Genomic DNA, 19,874 nt, shown 5'->3' with positions numbered 1-19,874 from the left:
TTGTGATCTGTTTGTCAAATAAATAAGTAAAACCTTTAAAAACAACAACAACAACAAAAACCAAAATAATGAGAGTAATAGACTACACCATGATTTCTTTCTTATCTGTGCTTTTGCAGTTTTTTATACTTGTCTAATATAATGTTATCTCATTATATTACAATTATTTGTTTATTGAACAATATCTTTAACTGGCCTAAAAGAATCTGATGGGCAAAAAATGTGAGTGAAGTTGTACAGATCCTGTCTTTAGTATTCACAACAGCATGAGGCTGGGGAAGATATTGTCTGTCATTATGTAGCTAGAACAAAAGATTTGTTTAAAGTCAGCATCAGTGTGTTTTTAAAAAATCCATGTAGCAAATCTAAAAATAGCCCTTTTATTCTTATGACACTCTAGATGAGAAAGGTAAGTTCTTAAATTAAACATATTTACTTACTTATTTTTTGTTTCAAGGTTCTAATGGTGCATTCTTGTAAGGTGTTGAGTAATTCAAGCCAGCTTTCCTCATATAATTCGAGGTTTGTGCAGTTTTACCATATACTTCCCCTTTAGGGTTAATGTAGGCAGGAATTACCTTCACATCAGGTTTTTATTCTTCACATAGTTATAGATTACGAATAATTTATGTCGTGTAGATTTTTAAAGAGCTCATCAGTAGCTGTTTACAGTTAATGATTTTCCAACTGTTGTTCAATTATGTCATCATCAGATGATTTTTTAATGTAGGAGAAATGACAAATGATTATTTAACTATAACAAAGAATCATTTCAAAACCATAAATGACCGTAAGAATGGTTATCCTAGAAATGATGACACCAGTCTAGATTTATTGAAAATAAGCTCTTGTATTTTGGGCAAGAATCAAGAGTAAAAATCATGGAGAGAAATTAAAATGGACATACAATAATTAAAGCTATCCCTATTGCGGTATTAGAAAGACTGTAATTTAATATGACATTCATGAGTGAAATATTTAAAGTGTCATAAGAAGTACTTAATGAGTGTACTGCCTCGTAACATTCCAGGGGATATATTCTGGGCTCTCTCTGGTATTGCTTTTCTCTCTACAGAAATTTCAAAATGCTGAGGGTTAAGAAAGCAGAACTGCTTCTGTTCATGTCTGTTTATTAGAAACAGTTGCTTATGGAAAACACCATAGCCTTGGATGATTCAAACTTGTCTGGATTTTTCAGGTAATTAAACACAGATGAGAATTGATGACTGCTGGGATTTTCTGAACTTTTCCTAATACTCTTGATAGTGATATATAGATGTGAGGATACATGCTACTTTCGGACTGTATACGTGGACAGATAAAATTCTTTTTGTTCCCAAACACTTCTGCAACTCATTACTATATGGCAAATTTATGTTGATGAGTTTTCTCCCACTCTGAGATTCATCAACCACTTAATGGCTCAATTTGAGCTCAGATTGGTCCTGTGATATGGCTGCAGAGTTTTGCTTCAGGTTTGTCTTGATTCAATATTCACTGGATAAGCATTATCAACTTAGTTTTAGTCTCTGAAGCCATTAGTATAATGAGGCTTGGACTTTTCATGAAGTAATTTCGAAAGTGTCAAGGATACAGTAATGCATGATACCTGTGGTATCATGACCCACAGGGTGAGAGATGAGAGATGTCAAACAAGGATGTGATTTCTGAAGACCTAGGAGGAGGCTTTTTGAGGACTTTTCTTCAAGGATTGCTTAATTTGCAGCAACTGAAACAGTAGAACCAGGGTTCTTCATCTTAAACTATATATACAACACTTTATCCTGTGGTTGATGAGTTTAAGCAAGCGACAGTTGCTTTAGTCAAAACATCAATTTATTGTTTTGAGTTTTTTTCCTTTCTTTAGTAAGATTTTATTTATTTATTTATTTATTTAAGAGTAGTTTTAGGTTCACAGCAAAATTTAGGGGAAGGTACAGAGATTTGCCACATACCCTCTGAACCACACATGCACAGCCTTCTATATTGCCAACCTCTCCCACCAGAGTGGTACATTTATTTCAACTGATGAACCTATACTGGTACATAAAATCACTCAAAACCCATGACTTCCATTATAGTTCACTCTTGGTACTGTGCATTCTATTGGGTTGTTCGTTTGGACAAACATACAATGATATAAATATATCACTACGGTATCATACAGAGTATTTTCACTGCCCTAAAAATCTACTGTGATTCACCTATCCATTCCTCCCTGCCTTTTCCTAACCCTGACAACCACTGATCTTTTTTATCATGTCTATAGTTTTGCTTTATTCAGAACGGCGTGTAGTTAGACTTATGTAGTATTTAGACTTTTCAGATTGGTTTCTTCCTCTTAGTGATATGCATTTAAGGCTGCTCTATGTCTTTTCATAGCTTGATAGTTCATTTCATTTTAGTGCCAAATAATATTCATAATAGCCCATTGTCTGGCTGTACCACAGTTTATTTATCCATTCACCTACCGAAGGATATCTTGAATGCCTCCAAGTCTTGACATTATGAATAAAGATGCTATAACCATCTGTGTGCAGGTTTCTCTACAGACCTAAGTTTTAACTCCTTTGGATAAATACCAAGAGCATAATTATTGCATCAGATGGTAACAATATGTTTAGTTTTGAAAGAAATCACCAAACTGTCTTCCAGAGTGGTTGTACCATTTTGTATTCCCATCAGCAATAAACTAGAGCTCTTGTTCTTCTACAATCTTTTCAGCATTTGATATCAGTATTCTAGATATAATTTAGCCATTATAATAGGTGTATAGGGGTATTTCATTGCTATTTTAATTTGCTTTTTCCTGATGACATATGATGTGGAGATCTTTTCACATGCTATCTCTGTAACTTTGAAGAGACATCTGCTAAGGCATTTGACTATTTTTTTTTTATTTGGATTGTTTGTTTTCTCACTGTTGAATTTTAAAAGTTTCTTTGTATATTTTGGATAATAGTCCTTTATCAGATGTTTTGCAAACATTTTTTCCCAATCTGTGGCTTTTCTTTTTATTCTCTTGGCACCACACAGCAGAGATTTTTAATTTTAATGAAGTCTAAGGTTTCATATTTCTTTCATGAATTATGCCTTTGGCGTTGTATCTAAAAAGTCATCACCATACCCAAGGTCATCTAGGTTTTTTCCTATGTCATCTTTTAAGAGTTTTATACATTTAAATCTATTATCCATTTAGAGTTTATTTATGTGAAATTCTGGTCTAGATTTTTTTTTTTCACATGTAGATGTCCAGTTGTTCAAGCAACATTTGTTGAAAAGACTATCTTTGCTTCATTGCATTTATCGCCATTGCTCCTTTGCCAAAGATCAGTTGACTCTATGAGAATCTATTTCTGGGCTCTCCATTCTGTTCCACTGATTTATTTCTTTCTTCTTTCTCCAGTAACACACTGTCTTAATTGCTGTAGTTTTATAGTAAGTCTTGAAATCAAGTAGTATAAGTCCTCCAACTTTGTTCTTCTGCTTTGTTATTATATTGGCTGTTCTAGGTTTTTTGCCTCTCCTTATATACTTTAGAATCAGTTTTCTGTTACCCAAAATAACTTGTGGATAATATGAAAATAACAAAATAACTTGCTGAATTCTTTTATTGGGGTTGTTGTATCAAATCTGTAAAACAAATTTGGAAGAACTGACATCTTGACAATATTTAGTCTTCCTATCTATGAACATAAAACATCTCTCCATTTATTTATTTCTTCTTTGATTTCATTCATCAGGGTTCTGAAATTGTTCTCATATAGATTGTGTGCATATTTTGTTAGATATATACCTAAGTAATTCATTTTAGGGATGCTAATATAAATGGCATTAGGTTTTTAATTTTAAATTTCACTTGTTCATTGCTATTATATAAGAAATCAATTGACTTTTGTAGATTAACCTGGCATTCTGCAACTTTGCTATAATGATATTTAAAAATGTAGGTTTATTAATTGTAACAAAGGTACCACTCTGGTGCAAGATGTCGATAGTGGGGGAAAGCTGTGTCTGTGTGGGGTTAGGTGATATATGAGAAATCTCTGTACCTTCTACTCAATTTTGTTATGAAATGAAAACTGTTCCAAAATCTAAAAAAGAAAGAAAGGAAAATTGCCTTTGTGACATCTATCCAGGAGACCAATTTACTGAGGAAGAATATATTCAACGTATGTATGGTCAATTAGCAAAAAACCAAGAAGTTACACTTCACTGATCAAGAAACTCATAGCATTATATTTTATCAGAGTACACTTGCAAAACCAAATGTGACTATCAGCTAAAAAGAAATTAGCTTACCAAACATTTACAAATTTCCTAAAATATTGATATTTAAATCTTGCCCTTATTTTGTATTTATCTACCTTTTCATTGTAGAGCACAGTGATAGCTGGTTAGCATTTGTCCAGAAATAATGCTTCTGCTGTCAAAACTGGTCTGGACCTGAACAGTTTTGGGTAACTGCTGCTATTGAGTTCTTGAAGCAGTGTGCTGCTTAGAGAAAGTAGTGGTGTTTCCACAACCCTTGTTGGGTGTGGGTTTGATACACGTGGGGAACATACCTCCCCCAGCCTCTTGATGGAATAGGCCATAGTCAGTCTGAAGCCAAGTGGGAATATCCAGAGGAAGAGATGAATTGCAAATACACTTCTAGTGGAGAAGAGAAGAGGATTCCACCAATATGGTATTTCTCTCCTGCAGCCATATTTCTTCATATATGTTGCAAAGGTTCTACACATTTGCTATACCTGATGCCATCTATAATACTTTTACCTCCGAAAATAACATGTCCATTGAAAAGCACCGTAATACTGCACCTGAAGTCATAATAAACAAAAATGATGATATAATGTATTTCTTAGAAAGGTCAGATATACTGTCATGATAAATGCTTTTATAATAATTAAACATTTTCTTCTTTCTTGAATGATCATTTTGATTCTATTTTTTCTTTCTTTTTTTTTTTTAAGATTTTATTTATTTATTTGACAGACAGAGATCACAGTAGGCAGAGAGGCAGGCAGAGAGAGAGGAAGGGAAACAAGCTCCCTGCTGAGCAGAGAGCCTGATGTGGGGCTCGATCCCAGGAACCTGGGATCATGACCTGAGCCGAAAGCAGAGGCTTTAACCCACTGAGCCACCCAGGCACCCCAAGTAAAGGGACATGAAGGAATTGTCTTTTATTTTTTTAAAGATCTTATTTATTTATTTGACACACAGAGATCATAGGTAGGCAGAGAGGTGGGCAGAGAGAGAGAGGAGGAAGCAGGCTCCCCGCTGAGCAGAGAGCCTGATGTGGGACTTGATCCCAGGACCCCAAGATCATGACCTGAGCCAAGGGCAGTCACCCAACCAACTGAGCCACCCAGGCATCCTAAAGAAAACATTTTTTAACAAAATATTAACTAATTGTTAAAAACTGAAAATCACCACATTCCTTAGTAGTTGACACACATATGCTAAAATATAAATTAGTTTAAAATAATATTCATTGAATTAATAAGATACTTTTATACTCAGTTTAGTTGGTCTTGCACTCTGGTAATAAACTTGATTACCATTTTTTCCCTAAGGTAGAATTCAAAGACTTTATTTTCCTGCATTCTGACAGAAGCAGAAACCATAATATTGGTCTGATGCCCGATCACTATGTCAGCCTCCCTGGCAGCTGGCATTGGGTTCTCTCTGGCCTGTTGAGGGTAGAGCACTGGAAAATTTCAAAAGAAACAAGAAATACACAGCTAAATCAATTGGGAAAAGCAACGAATAGGACTCTGAACAGGCATTTCACCGTATTCTAAAATTTTATAATTATGTAGACCTTTTGTTAAATACTGGTGTAGCCCTAGCATGAGCCATTGGATAGCAGTTTTAGGAGAGAAAGTTGGAACTTCTTGTAGTGCTCTTTTCCAAAATATTACTCTTCTGATCCATATTATACAATTTTATTCTATTTTTTTTCCCTGCTAGGACTCCAGTTAAGCTTAACTGCTGGTGTAATCTGGTGACCTCTCTCCTTTATGTATAGAAATACCTCCTGGTTTTAGGAACACATATCTGTTCAGAAATAATGAAAGACTGGAAATATCCACTTTTCCAATGGTGCAAGTGGTTTTCTACTTAATATCTTTTTATGTTGTTAATTTTTTGATTAGCATTTCAACTTTCATTTTCTGCTTTAGGCCACTTCATTTGTGTAGCCTTCTTTTTACTGATGGTTTTGGTTTCTCTCTCTTTTCATCTTATTTCTGTTTGTTGCTCCAGAAATTATCTTGGAGGTTTACAATTGCCTACAAAATAGAACAAAATAGGAAAAAAGAAGAAAAACAATAAAAGGAACTCTAAAGCTTAATACCAAGCTTATGTAAGCTTGATAATTGGGTTGTAAATGGTGAAATGTTTTAGCTTGTGAGTGGGAACTGTATGGTTTATCTATACTCCCTTATAAAACAACAACAACCACCGCAAGTGAAACATAGAGTTTTGCTTTTCAATATGTTTATTTAAATCTTTAGTCAAAAGATAAATATATACTTATCAAGAAGGCCCAACCAGGAGCACCTGGATGGCTCAGTGGGTTAAGTCACTGCCTTCAGCTCAGGTCCTAGGATCGAGCCCCACTTCGGGCTCTTTGCTCAGCAGGGAGCCTGCTTCCCCATGTGCCCCCCAATCTGCGCCTGCCTCTCTGCCAACTTGTGATCTCTGTCTGTGAAATAAATAAATAAAATCTTTAAAAAAAAGAAAGAAAGAAGGCCCAACCAGAAAAATTTCTGAGCTATTTAACTTGTCTCCCCAGGAAAGGTAAAGGAGAACTCAGCCTCGTAATGTGCTTACGAATGAAGAAACCAGTGAGAGTGACCATGGTCTCTCTTCTCTGCTGCTCACTTCTCAATGATTTTGGGGTAAGTGTGACCAGGGATGGACTTACTTTCTCCTCTGATTGGTAAGTCTAAGGGATAGGTGTTGAGGGAGGAAAAGTGGAGATTTTATCTGGAATTGATACAATCAGGGCTCATCATTATAGTTGTCTGAGACCCAACACACTCACCTTTTCTAGGACTGATTAGGTAGAGACTCATATTGCTCAGCCATGGGCCAGTAGGAATAATCTAAATGGAATTTTTTGCAAACTGCTTTCATTCTATGGGAAAGTTGTGTTCATACTCACAAGTCTTCTCACCCAATGTCAGGCTTGGAGGATGGGGCTAGATGTAAGAATGACTTTCCCTTTTGCCCATGAACCCAAATATTACAGCATTAAATAATGCTACTTCAGATAAAATTTGGAACTGGACCAGGGGTAGTTTAAATAGGCTATAAAAAGAAGTTAGCCTACACAATCGTTCTACATCAGAGACAAGGTGAAGTCACAAGAATAACTAAATGTATGGATCACAATGATCCACAGTGTTTATATGATGGGTATAAATATGAACCAGAAACTTTCTAGCAAACTGCCTGACAAAACCCACTTTATATCTATTTCTCTTTGTTGTTGTTGTTGTTTTTTCAAATATTTTCGTGGACCAGATCTCTGAGTAAACCATAGGAACTTCTGTGGAAGTTATACAACATCTCATTTGTCATATTTTTATAAAATCCACCCCCTCTAACCCCCTGTAGGAAGGATCAGCTCTTTCTCCTCAGTATGTCCCTGTCACTTTGTTTATAACTCTTGCAATTGTAATGATTCTTTTACCATTTAGAGATGAAATTCTTGAAATTTCCCATGATAGAAGAATTTGTGATTGAGGAAGCTGAGACCTAATATTAAAATGATCAAAGTTCCATGATATGAGGTCACCTGAAGTTCACCATAATAATGCAATAAACATAAAAGCCCAGCATACCAGCAATGACAATGAAATGTTAGTAATGCCCTTTCCCATGCAAAGCAGAAACTTTTAGGAGTTTCCTTCTCTTAAGCTTCCCTAAATTTGAACTTGTAATTTTATTTTATGAACTTGTAATTTTATTTTAATAAATGAATATTAACAGTTGTTTTCTGCCTTGTTATTTCTTCCCAGTGCTTAGTGCCTGATTACAGTATTTCCCAAAGCACATTTCTCAGGGCACTAACACACTAACACTTCAATATACTCTATGAAAAAATGGGTTCCATTGCCTAAAATTAGTATGTGGATTGCTCTATAATATATTCTCCATCTCGGAATTTCTACTCCACTGTGCTAAAGACCACAAGAATGCCTGTAGTATAACAAACTCCTTTGACTTTTGCTTTAGTTTGGTATGTCATTAACTTCTTTGAAAATTGATTAATTTGGTTTTCAGGAGGATGCAAGACATCTTCGAAAATCCTTTGGTAACCACTTTGGGAGGGTCTGTCTAATGCACTTGTTATTAAGAATACTGTGCTAATATATATTGATGTCTCTAGCACAATATCCAGAATATATAAAGTGCTGAATAAATGCTGCTATTTAAAATGTTATTATTGTTTTCTGGTCATTTCTTCTATATTTGACAAAGATTTCTTTAAAATCCACTTCCATCTTGTGATCATCAGGTTAATCTGCACAGCCTACTCAGCAACTCTTCTTCCCATAAGTGTTTAAGAAATGTAGCCGTAGGGGCACCTCGGTGGCTCAGTGGGTTAAAGCCTCTGCCTTTGGCTCAGGTCATGATCCCAGGGTCCTTGGATTGAGCCCCGCATCAGGCTCTCTGCTCAGCAGGGAACCTGCTTCCCTTCCACTCTCTCTGCCTGCCTTTCTGCCTGCCTGTGATTTCTGTCTGTCAAATAAATTAAAAAAAAAAAAAAAGAAAGAAATGTAGCTGTATTTGTAATTTGTAAATGTAATTTGACTTCTCCTCAACTGCCATAATGTTTTTTAAGAGGAAAAAAGATATTATGCATACTATATATATATATATATACACACATATACACATACATATATATATATAGCATATATAGCATATATATATATATGCTATATACTCAAGTTGTTTCTACCTCTCAATGGATTTATAAATCATGGAATTTCTAAAACCAGGGATATCTTTCTTAACTTTGTTTTTGTAACATCTGGCATATCCTAAGGAGTCGCAAAGAAGTGTTCCACAAATATATGAATAAGACATGTAATTTGATTTAAGAGAAATAAAATTTCAAGCCAGAGCCAGGATGGGAAATCTCAGGTCAATATGGCTGAAATCAGAGGGAGTAAATGGAGGCATTTCCTGAGTCCTTCACCTCCCACTCTCCATCCCTGTATCACAGTTATGTTCTATAGTGGACCACTGTCTCACAGTAGGTATTCAACAAATATTTCACAAATTAATAAGGAGGTGATATCAGATTTCCTAGAAGATTATGCTAGAAGAAGCAATGTGGACAGGAAAGCCAAATTTGCTGAGAACTATCGGAAAGTCTCCAGCATTTCTCCTGTAGTTTGCTTGGCTCTCTGCCCTTTTTCTTTGGTTTGACTTCCAAACCAAAGTGGGTCTCTGGCAGAAGAGAAAAATCCCCTGGATAGGACCATGATATTTAAAGATTAGTATGAAGGTCCTTCTAAATGTGAATGCATGGCTTCAATCAATAAGTAAACTAATATTACTGAGGTTGAATTGTTACTGTAATATTCAAGTTCCAACATGAACCCAATTTGGCTTTCTTCCAAACTGGGAACAGCAGATCTTACAGAAATTATCTCCAGTCCATGGGCATGCCCTGCTTCTACAGTATCTCCCCAACTGACTTTTTCAGTGGCCATTTCTGCAGCTCCTGGGTTCATCTCATTCAGGATGAGAGAGGAATTGAGGTAGTTTGAGGCAACCAGAACAGTTGAGTCAACAGTTGATCCAACAAGAGTTCTTGCATAGGATAACGCTTTTTGCTCTTGTCCTATTTTCCCCAAGCTGAAAATCTCTTCGTTAATATTTGTTGTTGTTGTTGTTTAGATTAATTTCCGGTTCTAGTCACCTATCTGACCTTTTGTTTCTGTATCTATCAGCTTCTCATCTGTCCACCTGGCTTTCTTCCTGCCTTACCCTGACCTCATAAGCATTGAGGTGAGTCCTTCATCAGACTGGCCAGCTTACTGTGCCCTCTGGTATGACACTGATTTCTATTATTGGCTCACCTCTACACAGCTTTTCTTAGTTTTGATTCTTTAATATGTCTTAATGCCTGCAGATAGTGGTACTGAAAGGAGAAAGGAAATCATGCTCGTAATGTTTGTCTGAAAGCTAAAACAATAGTATTCATGTATGTTGAGATGCAAGGAAAATAAACACTTCTGGGCTAGGTATTTCTTTTTCACTAATTAGGAACAAGCTAATTTAGAAAGATAATTGTCTCTGTATCTTGGGATTCTATTATAATGGATGACTGCCTAAGTGCTAATACAGATGAAATAGACCCCGAGGGGCGGGGGTTGTGAGAATGGATATCATGCTGATCCTGAGTCAGCAGTAAAGTGCTATTTTCTTTAAGGAAACATAGAATTAATGACTCCAAAAAAATTTATTACAATTTGAAATTATAAACTAATCTTGAAATTATCTTTCCATTAAACACTAGTGTTTGTACTTAGAGCTTTTTGCATCATCTTGTACTTATTACCAGAAATGTTGGGGGGGGGGAATTAAGAGTAAATCACCCCTGCACACACAAAAATAGGTAGAAAAGAATTAAAGTAAATTTTCAGCATGAAGAAAATAGTCCTGAGGATCAATGACTGATTGAGTCAATAGTTTATTTATTCTAAAATGTATCTGGCACATATCAGAAGCCGGGCGTATTATGGAAAGTAGTACTACATAAGAGGTAATCTTGCTCCCAAGAATGCCATGATGTAGCAAACTGTTGGATGAACTTGTGTGTGGAGAACACTCTTGGACTGAAAATGGTTCATCTGTTCTTCATTTTCCCACTAAGAGCAAAATAATACCAAGGAGACCCTTAGACACCAGGATGAGAAAGAAGAGAATTGAGAACTGTAACTGAATTCTTCAGTGTTCGAATGGTAGAATAAGATAGTGGGGACTTTATTATATGAAGGGCAAGTTAAGCACATTCAATTATTCTTTTTCTAATAATGTTTAGATACAACCTTGTCAGAAGCATGAGCAATGTGAGAAATTTGGTGTGTTGTTGCAACCCTATGTTCCTTTACTTCTATTTGTTGGGCGTAGAGTCAAACCACATTCACTGTGCTCTAAAGTATGGGTGATCTTGTGTAAAAGACACAAATGTTTTATCTTAAAAACAATGACCCACAATAATTTGTTTTGAATTGAGAGACAGAAAGCCCATGGAACTTGGTGTTAGAAGACAGAGGTTCTTGTTCCAGGAATGGTACAAATCTATGGGTTGTTTTTGGCATGATGGTGAATCCTTCTGCATCTCATTTCTCTCAGCTGTAAAATCTGAGGGTAATCTATAAGATGCTTTCCAACTCCATAATTTTGAATTTTACAATCACTTTATGTTGGTGTTTGAAAACCAAAGGTAGTGTTTATTATTTTTTTCAATATGAGGCATTAACAAAGTCATATATTAACCCAAACTAAGCTTTCCATTTAAAAAATTCCTTTAAAATGGTTAAATGAGTTGGGGTGTTAGAATACAGCCGAATAGGAAATTAGATGAAATGACAAACTTCTACCCCCATACCCTCCCCCCCAGCTGTTTCTATGTACAGAATTCTCCTGACCGATAAGAATATAGTGGGTATTATATGTTTACACATTATGGAGTTTTTTAGGCACAATTTTTCATGAGAAGAGAAATGAAGTTGCAATATTTTTAAATCGTATAAGTATAGTATTATGTCATTTATACCTTTGTATATCTTTGGGGGAGAAAGAAGGAGAGGAAAGGAGGGAGAAAAAGAGAGAAGGAGGGAGGGAGAGGTTGTGGGAGGAAGGGAAAGGTATAATCAGCTGATCTGCTTGTTACAATTCTGTTAGCCCCCTTGCTACATATGAACCACAGTTTGTGGTAAGTCATTTTCAGTTAGTTGATAATTTACCTCTAAATTATTTAGATGTTTTGATTTTGATTCTGTAACACCTAGAGGCAATGATCTGTGCTAGAAACTAACAGCCTATAAAAATTTGGTTTTAATAATAGTCATTTGCTCTTAGAACTAAGTAATGAAAATGTTATATCAATGTAAGGGAAAAGGGAAAATATTCAAGAAGTATTTTACACTTGAGTGTAGAAGTTGTTAAATGTAAGTTGATTCTAGAGAAAATTTCCTTGGGTATTATAACTCAAGATTCCATGTCAATTAATGAAAATAATATTTGAAGAAAGAAGACAAGAACCTATAAGAATTGTTACATAATTAGAAAAAAAATGTATACAATTTAAATTAAAAAAATGCTTTTATCAATTGCCTTCCAGTAAGCTTAGAATAAATTTTTGAGAGTGACCTCTATGTATAGATAGATACTAGTTTCCAGATAAAATTATAAGGTACAAATTAATAACATCATATATGTGTAATAATTATAAAAACTAATAATTGATGTGTGTACTATGTGCTAGGGTTTATTCTTATTACTCTATTAGTAAACTTATTTAAGCTTCATATAAACATATAGAAGTAGGTACTGTTACTGTCCTTATTTAGTAGAAGAGGTAACTAAAGCATAGAGAAGCCTTTTGCCAGAGCTCATAATCCTACCCACTGTCTACTTTCTTCATGCATATATACACATATACATATTTGCACCCACTAAGAAAATGATACTAAATATTATTAATCTATAAGTAAATAAATAAATAAATACTCTGCTTATAAATACTCAAAACACAATAGCAAGTGAGAATAGTGAACTAATGTAATAAAAAGATATTCAAAACTTAATGCTATGTCTAAAATCAGATACTACAAAATTGGAGCTCTATGGTCAGTCCTTTAAAATGTTCACTTTTGGGGCACCTGGGTGGCTCAGTGGGTTAAAGCCTCTGCCTTCAGCTCAGGTCCTGATCCCAGGGTCCTGGGATCGAGCCCAGCATTGGGCTCTCTGCTCAGCAGGGAGCCTGCTTCCCTTCCTCTCTCTCTGCCTGCCTCTCTGCCTACTTGTGATCTCTATCAAATAAATAAAAAAAAATTAAAAAAATAAATAAAAAATAAAATGTTTACTTTTATGTTGTTTTGTTTACCTTGATTATTTTAAACCATGGCTTGGTTTTGAGGGCCAAATAATATAAGGGACATGGTATCATCTTACCTCACTAATCACCACTATGCATAACACAGTCTTATACACCTAGAGCAATTTTTAAAATATTATTTTGTCTTTGCATATTCCTAACATATTCTTAATATTATAAATACATTATTTTATGTGTCTGGAGGTATTCTTCTCAGACAAATCTTCCCATACAAAACTTATATTCATTTATTGATTCACCAGGTATGTATCTATTGAGCTACTATGGTTTGTCAGATGCTACTAGACAGTAAGAGTCAAATGTGGACAAAATAGTGGGTATCTAGGAAGCCTTTGGTCAGGTAACTAGGTAATTACTGTAGGATGCATTGCCTCTGACATCAGGTAGCATTTACCATGGAAAAAAGGGAGTCATTAAGTATTGAAAGCAGGAAAAGACCACTCCTTCCACAGCCTGGAGAATGAACTGCAACGGATGGAGATGCAGAAGCCGGTGAGGAGGCTGCTCTAGGAGTACAGGCATCCAGAAACGGTACAGCCCTAGTTATTACAGGGAAATTTGTTTACTAAATATTGGAGTAAACAACACTGACTTTTAATAATTCTAATAGCACAGACTCATTTTATTCAAATTTGGAATAGTAGGTACATCTTCTTAATCAAAATTATAGAAAAGATTTTTCAACTGAAAACAAACTTCGAGTTAGATGGTCTGTACTGATTATTTTAAAACATGTTCTATCTCTCCAGGGAACCAGTCGCTGGATCCCTCTCACTCTCTCTGCCTGCCTGCCTACTTTTTATTCATCCTTCCTTCCTATTTCCTTCCTTCCGTATGTTTTTCCTCATCTTCCTCTTCCTCCTTGTCCTCCTCTTCTTTCTCTCTTTCTCAGACACAAAGACACACACACACACACACACACACACACACACACACATACACTCTTTCCTTCACCATGGCCACTAACATCTAATGCAAAAAATTCAGCTGGAGTGTTTGAGCCACTTGTCATAAGTAGGGTCCAGCAAGGAATTACGGATAGAGTTAGGAACAAGAACAAACCTGTCACTGACTAGAAAAATACTTTCTATATCCCAAGTCCTACTACAGATGGGGTGGGTGAAATGATTTGCAAAAGACCAGCAGGTGCCTTATAGTAGCAAGAGTCTTCCCTGCAGAATAGAATCCCTGATGAGCATCTTCTCGTTGTGTCTCCAGTTGAATTTTATGATTGGAATATACAGAAAGCCTTGGTATGAAGCAACATTGCAACATGACTCTCAACATTAAATTCAAGCTCAAACACCTTCTATTTCCCTTCATAGCAAGCTCATCTCAAACCACACTCAAAAGTTGTAAAAGCTAAGTTGGCTGAGCTTACCAGGGTCCCTCAATCTTGAAAAATTATCTTGGAGTCATTTTTGAATGAGAAAACACATGCATTATGTTGGCATTCAAGTCAACTGATTCTTCTAGAATTTTATTTTGCTTGGATTCGAAATCATTTGTCTTTCCTCCTTTATAGCTCTTCCGCGGGCATCTCTAACTTCTCGCCTTTATCATTGTTTGGATCTTTAGTGCTCAGATGATACCTTGTGGACCTTAATCAAACAACAGGCAAAGTTTCTTTACACAAGGAAGTGAAAGCATGCCCTCATGCCTGCTTCTGATGTATTAAAATTTCAGTCCATTGACATACTAGAATTATGTGGATACACTCTGTTATGTATGAAGTATATATTTTGAATTCCAATTGCTGTGGTCACATGGAAGTATTTAAACGTCGTATTTCTTGATTTTTTTTTTGTTCACTTTAAATGCATTTTGAGAAAGGGTGGATAATCTGACTGAGATGGGTAATGTAAGATAAAGTTTAAATGACACTGACTTTAATTTTTTTTAAATGAAGGTGCTAATATAACTTTAATGGAATCTAAAACAATATTAATTGTATTTAGATTACGTATATGCAACCACAGGATAGCCATGTAAAATACCTAATTAGAGAGATGATTAGAAAAAGGTTTCCTGTAATAAGCATTAGTACTCTGTAAGTGCATCAAACTTTTTCCTTAATTTTATTACATAGACATTATGATGTTCACAAATTAACTAATAATAGAAATTCCTTGCTTTATTTTAAATAAATCAATGTTTCTCAAAGGCACTCTTAGCAAAGCACCATTATTACTTTATTAAATACAACTTTTGCCTACTTGAGCTTAACAAACAAATCTAATGGTACGAAAGAATTTAATTTCAGAGCTGAATGATAATTTGTTAGGCACTGTTAATTCACATAATTCAAAGTTAATTATGTTTGCAATATTAGGAGTGTAGTAATTTTGTTCTGTGGAGCTATAGCTTTTATGAAATTTTATATTCTGATTAAGCAAACCCAACTGACAAGAATATATCACAAATTATAATATTTATAGTAGATATTTTGTGTGTACATGGGTATGTCTAATCAGATCACACTTTATTCTAATTCAGTCACACTTGGTAGACTATCTACTTCATGAAGATGCTTTCATGTTTTGTTTTTCAAGACACAGTCATTTTCCTTTGGTTATCACTGCAGCTCGAATTCTCAAACATCATTTGCTATTATTGTTCTTATTTATAATATGGAAGTTTGATGTTTTATCTTTTTGGCTTATAATATGGAAGTTTGGTGTTTTATCTTTTTGCCAAAATAAAATGTGATAAATCACACATCTAAAAGACATTAAAATTAGCTTCTCCAAATGTGAAATTATAGTTCATCTTTTCCACAGTTCTGTCTCTTGCAGTCAAGGTTTAAACAACAATGGGAACTGTTATGTGTAATATGCCACACAGAGACATCAGAAAAACCATTCCAGTTTTCAGAATATGGGGAGGGCAACGTATCACACCTATCATTTTCTCAAAGATGACCCTACGACAAGAGTCTGGAAATGTGTTGACATATCACTGTAGTTTAAATGATTGAAGCCACCTTGGATGTAACTATGAGAAGCAAACAAAACAAAAAAGATACATCTTAGAGAGTACATTTAATTTTGCATGTTATTGTTTTGAAACTTAAGTGGAACTCAGAGAATCGGTCATAAATTCCTAGTTAATTCTTTATGTTTTAAAGATTTATTTATTTATTTTAGAGAGAGAGGGAGACAGAGTGAGCATTGTAGGGGAAGAGCAAAGGGAGAGGGAGAGAGAGACTCTCAAGTAGATTCCCCACTGAGCATGTCACCTGACCTAGGGCTGACTCTGAGATCATCACCTGAGCTAAAATCAAGAACCATACCTCAACCAGTATGGATGGCATCATGTATTCCTATGGACTGAACTGAAATTCTTTGAAGCAACTGGATCCCTTCATTAATTTCTTTCCAGTCATTACACCTTCTCTAGATGCCTACCTACTTCATTTCAAAGTTCCCATAGTTAACAAAAACTTTTTAAAATGGTGCTTTAAGGTGAAAAATGCAAGTGGCCATTTTTATATAATGAATAGAATAAATGGCTATAGTAAAATCGAATAAAATGTATATAGTTATAGACTTTCTTTACAAGCTGTGAACTTAAAAAAATTATTCAGAGATGTAATGCATTCTCTCAAAATTTGTTGACATTTTTTGCTTTCTTTATGATCTTTCTTTTAACAAGAGTGATATGAAAACTTTCATAAAATAAACATTAAATTTTTTTGATGAAATGCTTGTATTTTATCTTCGTTTGTTATTAAGACTTGCCTACTTTCCATTAAATCTCCTGGTTAATTACATTCTCAGTTTTAATTTGCATACTTTTCATATTTGTTGAATAGTTCTGACGGTTAGAGAGAGATGATTAAGTAAATCTTATTTGTTGGAAAATCTCTAGATAGGAACAAGTTTGTATTTCCTAAATTCTGCAGAGTCACTGGTTGTGGACCTTGGTGGGATGCCTCCCTCAAGACTTTGACAATGTCCTTCTTTTTTCCCTTGGTGTTAACATTATGAACCACCATGCTTCAGGGCTATATAGAGCATCCAGCAGATACAGGTATTTGATTAGCAAAACTGAGTTCTTGGGTCTCTGGTTTTCACTACTGAGCCCTATATTTTGCTGCAGTAAGCATGCAGGCAGGGGCTCACTTTCTTATCTGAAAGGGTAAACTTCTCTAGTTCAAATTCAAATGTTACTGCTAATAAAATATCAGAACTCTGCCAGTTGGGATACTCTGCATTTGAAGTTGTCTCTTTGAATTGAAATGAAGGTTCTCCTAAGTACCTAAAGTGTATCCAAGAATGGCTGCTGACAAGCTAGAAGTCTGAATCAGTAAATTCGAATATAAATTAGTAGAAGAAAATTATTTCAGACAAAAAGGACTATTATCTGAATTATGGTGTAAGAGATGTGGGATGGACCTTATTATTTAATTCCATATTTATTTCTATAGATGAGGAAACTGAGGCCCCAAGAAATAAAAGGGCTAGGGTAAGGCTTTGATATTATTCCTGGAATCTACACAGTAACTGAAATTCTTGGAGATGAGCGTTCCAGTCTTCCTCTCTGTTCCCAGAACTCTCTCATCTTAAGAGTTGTCAAAATGCTTTTGGTTTTTTTTTTTTTTTTGAAATTTATCTGAGTTCCTCATTTAATTTTGTAAGATGTTCTTACTGAGATAAGTCTTTAGAATAATTGTTTTCAACATAAAACAGTAAAGACAAATCAAGACTGCTTTGCATGTCTGATTTCACCTGCCTAGAATGTTGGAATATAGATAGCATTAGGCCCTCTTGACACTTTTGAAGAAGATGTCCTAAAATGCTTGGAGCTTGGACCTCAAAACTACTTGACTAGCTAGAACAGTGCCTTGTATTTTCAGGGTTTTCAGTTCTAGGCACAACTTCCCCTAGGAACTAGAACCTTCCTCAGAGCAGCTGCAATCCCTTCAATACATGAACAACGCCATTGGCTCCCAAGTCTACTAGCCCAACATCTTTAACCTGGCATTGCTTTATAAAAATCAAAAGACTGTTTTCTTGGAACTGAACTGCTCTCAGTCATCAGTCTAATTTTACAACCAGAATCTGTGTGTACACAAAAGAAGAATAATTGCCAGAATTTTCTGGAGCCTTATTTGTAAAAAAAACGATTTGCCTCTATCCAGATGATTTGCTTAGGGTTAGAAATCTTGTAGAGAGGGGTGAGGATTATTTACTCAAAGAGCAACTTTTTTTTTTTTATTTTTTTTGTTAAAACATCATCTGGGCACTTAGGGGAGGGAGGAAAAAAAAGGAGATTCTTGAGTCCCTAAAATGTGGTTTCCATAAAGTGATATCCCTGTTGTTATATGTTCTAGATAGTGCTATAATTATATCAGTAATAATTTTTAAAGTGTATCATGGTTTCATGAGTATCATTTAGAGAGTATATAGAGGCACATTTTTTCCCCCTTTTAAATAAGTTATATGCCTTACTCAAGAAAGTCAGATTTAGGGAATTCTAGCAAAATTGATACACCCCTTGGAAATGGTTACTGGAAGGCAAAGTATCAAATCTTGCTTACTTTATTTTTTAGCCTTATTTAGTTTTTGTCCTGCATCATCAGGAAGGCAGTTTAACCTCATTAGCCAACTGGTGGTGATTCGGTTCCACTTCACCATTGGCATTGCAGATGGCAGCGATTCCCCTAGTCATCCATCATGAAAACAGAAAAGGATGGCAAAAAGACATCCTGGATCAATTATAAAATGAATTTATTTTTCTTTCTTTTTCTTCATGGGAGGAGAAATTCAGCTCAAAGAACCAACAACCTTGACTTTCTAAAATTAAATATTTTGAGCAAATTTGTCCCCAGAAATAGAGTAAGAGAAAGATTATTGGTATGTCCTTGGTGTTAGAATTTATCTTTTTTTTTTAATCAAGAAAATAGGATTAAAAGTAATTTTCCAGTTTCTTTCTAGATGTATATAACAACTGTTTATCTCTTTGAAGTTTTTGTGCACCTTGCATTGGACTTTTCTGCAAGTGTTTATACCACCACCACTCTTATTATTACATTGTCTAAGTGTGGAGCAGGGCATACCACCAGAGGCATGTTAAGATTCTAGTTGTCAGCGAATTCAATCAGAGACTGTACAAAAGGCCACAAGCATCCAGAAAACAGGGGATACAAAGAACACTCATATAAGAACATTTTCTTTCAGGCAGCTTTAGTTAGCACTGGTGTATGCAGGGCGGAGATTGCTTGTTTACTTTGGTGATACAAATGCAACACATTTAGGGGTGTTACTCAGTCACGGGCCAATTAGGCAGCATCTGGAATCAATAGAGTTTGTTCAGATGGAAGCGCAGTGGGTCCATTGAAGCCAGGCTGTTCCAAGAACTCCAGCAAGACAGCTTCCTCAGAGAAAATCCTTCTCCCCCAATCCTCTCATCTTTAAAACTGAAGTGGAATTTCCATAGAATTTCCCCCTGCAGTACAATTATGGGGTAGCATACTGAAAGCATTTGACTTTATAATGACAGCAACAGCAGTCTCAGCAGTTAGATAATGGTCTGAAATTTGATAGTGGGAAATGTTTTTCTAGCAATGGGTGATAATGGATAATAAACAGTGGCTTTAGATTATATGAGACTGCTAGGGATCAATATTCCAAAATGCTTCTTAGCATCAGTGCTGTTTTTATTGACAGAGGAGTATCACTGTTTGTGTCAACAGTGGCATGAATGGCAGATTGCAGAT

Source organism: Mustela nivalis (genome assembly GCF_964662115.1).
Source record: "Mustela nivalis genome assembly, chromosome: 5".
In the NCBI taxonomy this organism is placed as follows: domain Eukaryota; kingdom Metazoa; phylum Chordata; class Mammalia; order Carnivora; family Mustelidae; genus Mustela; species Mustela nivalis.
The sequence above is the reverse complement of the archived record's forward strand: the minus strand, read 5'-3'. Positions refer to the sequence as shown.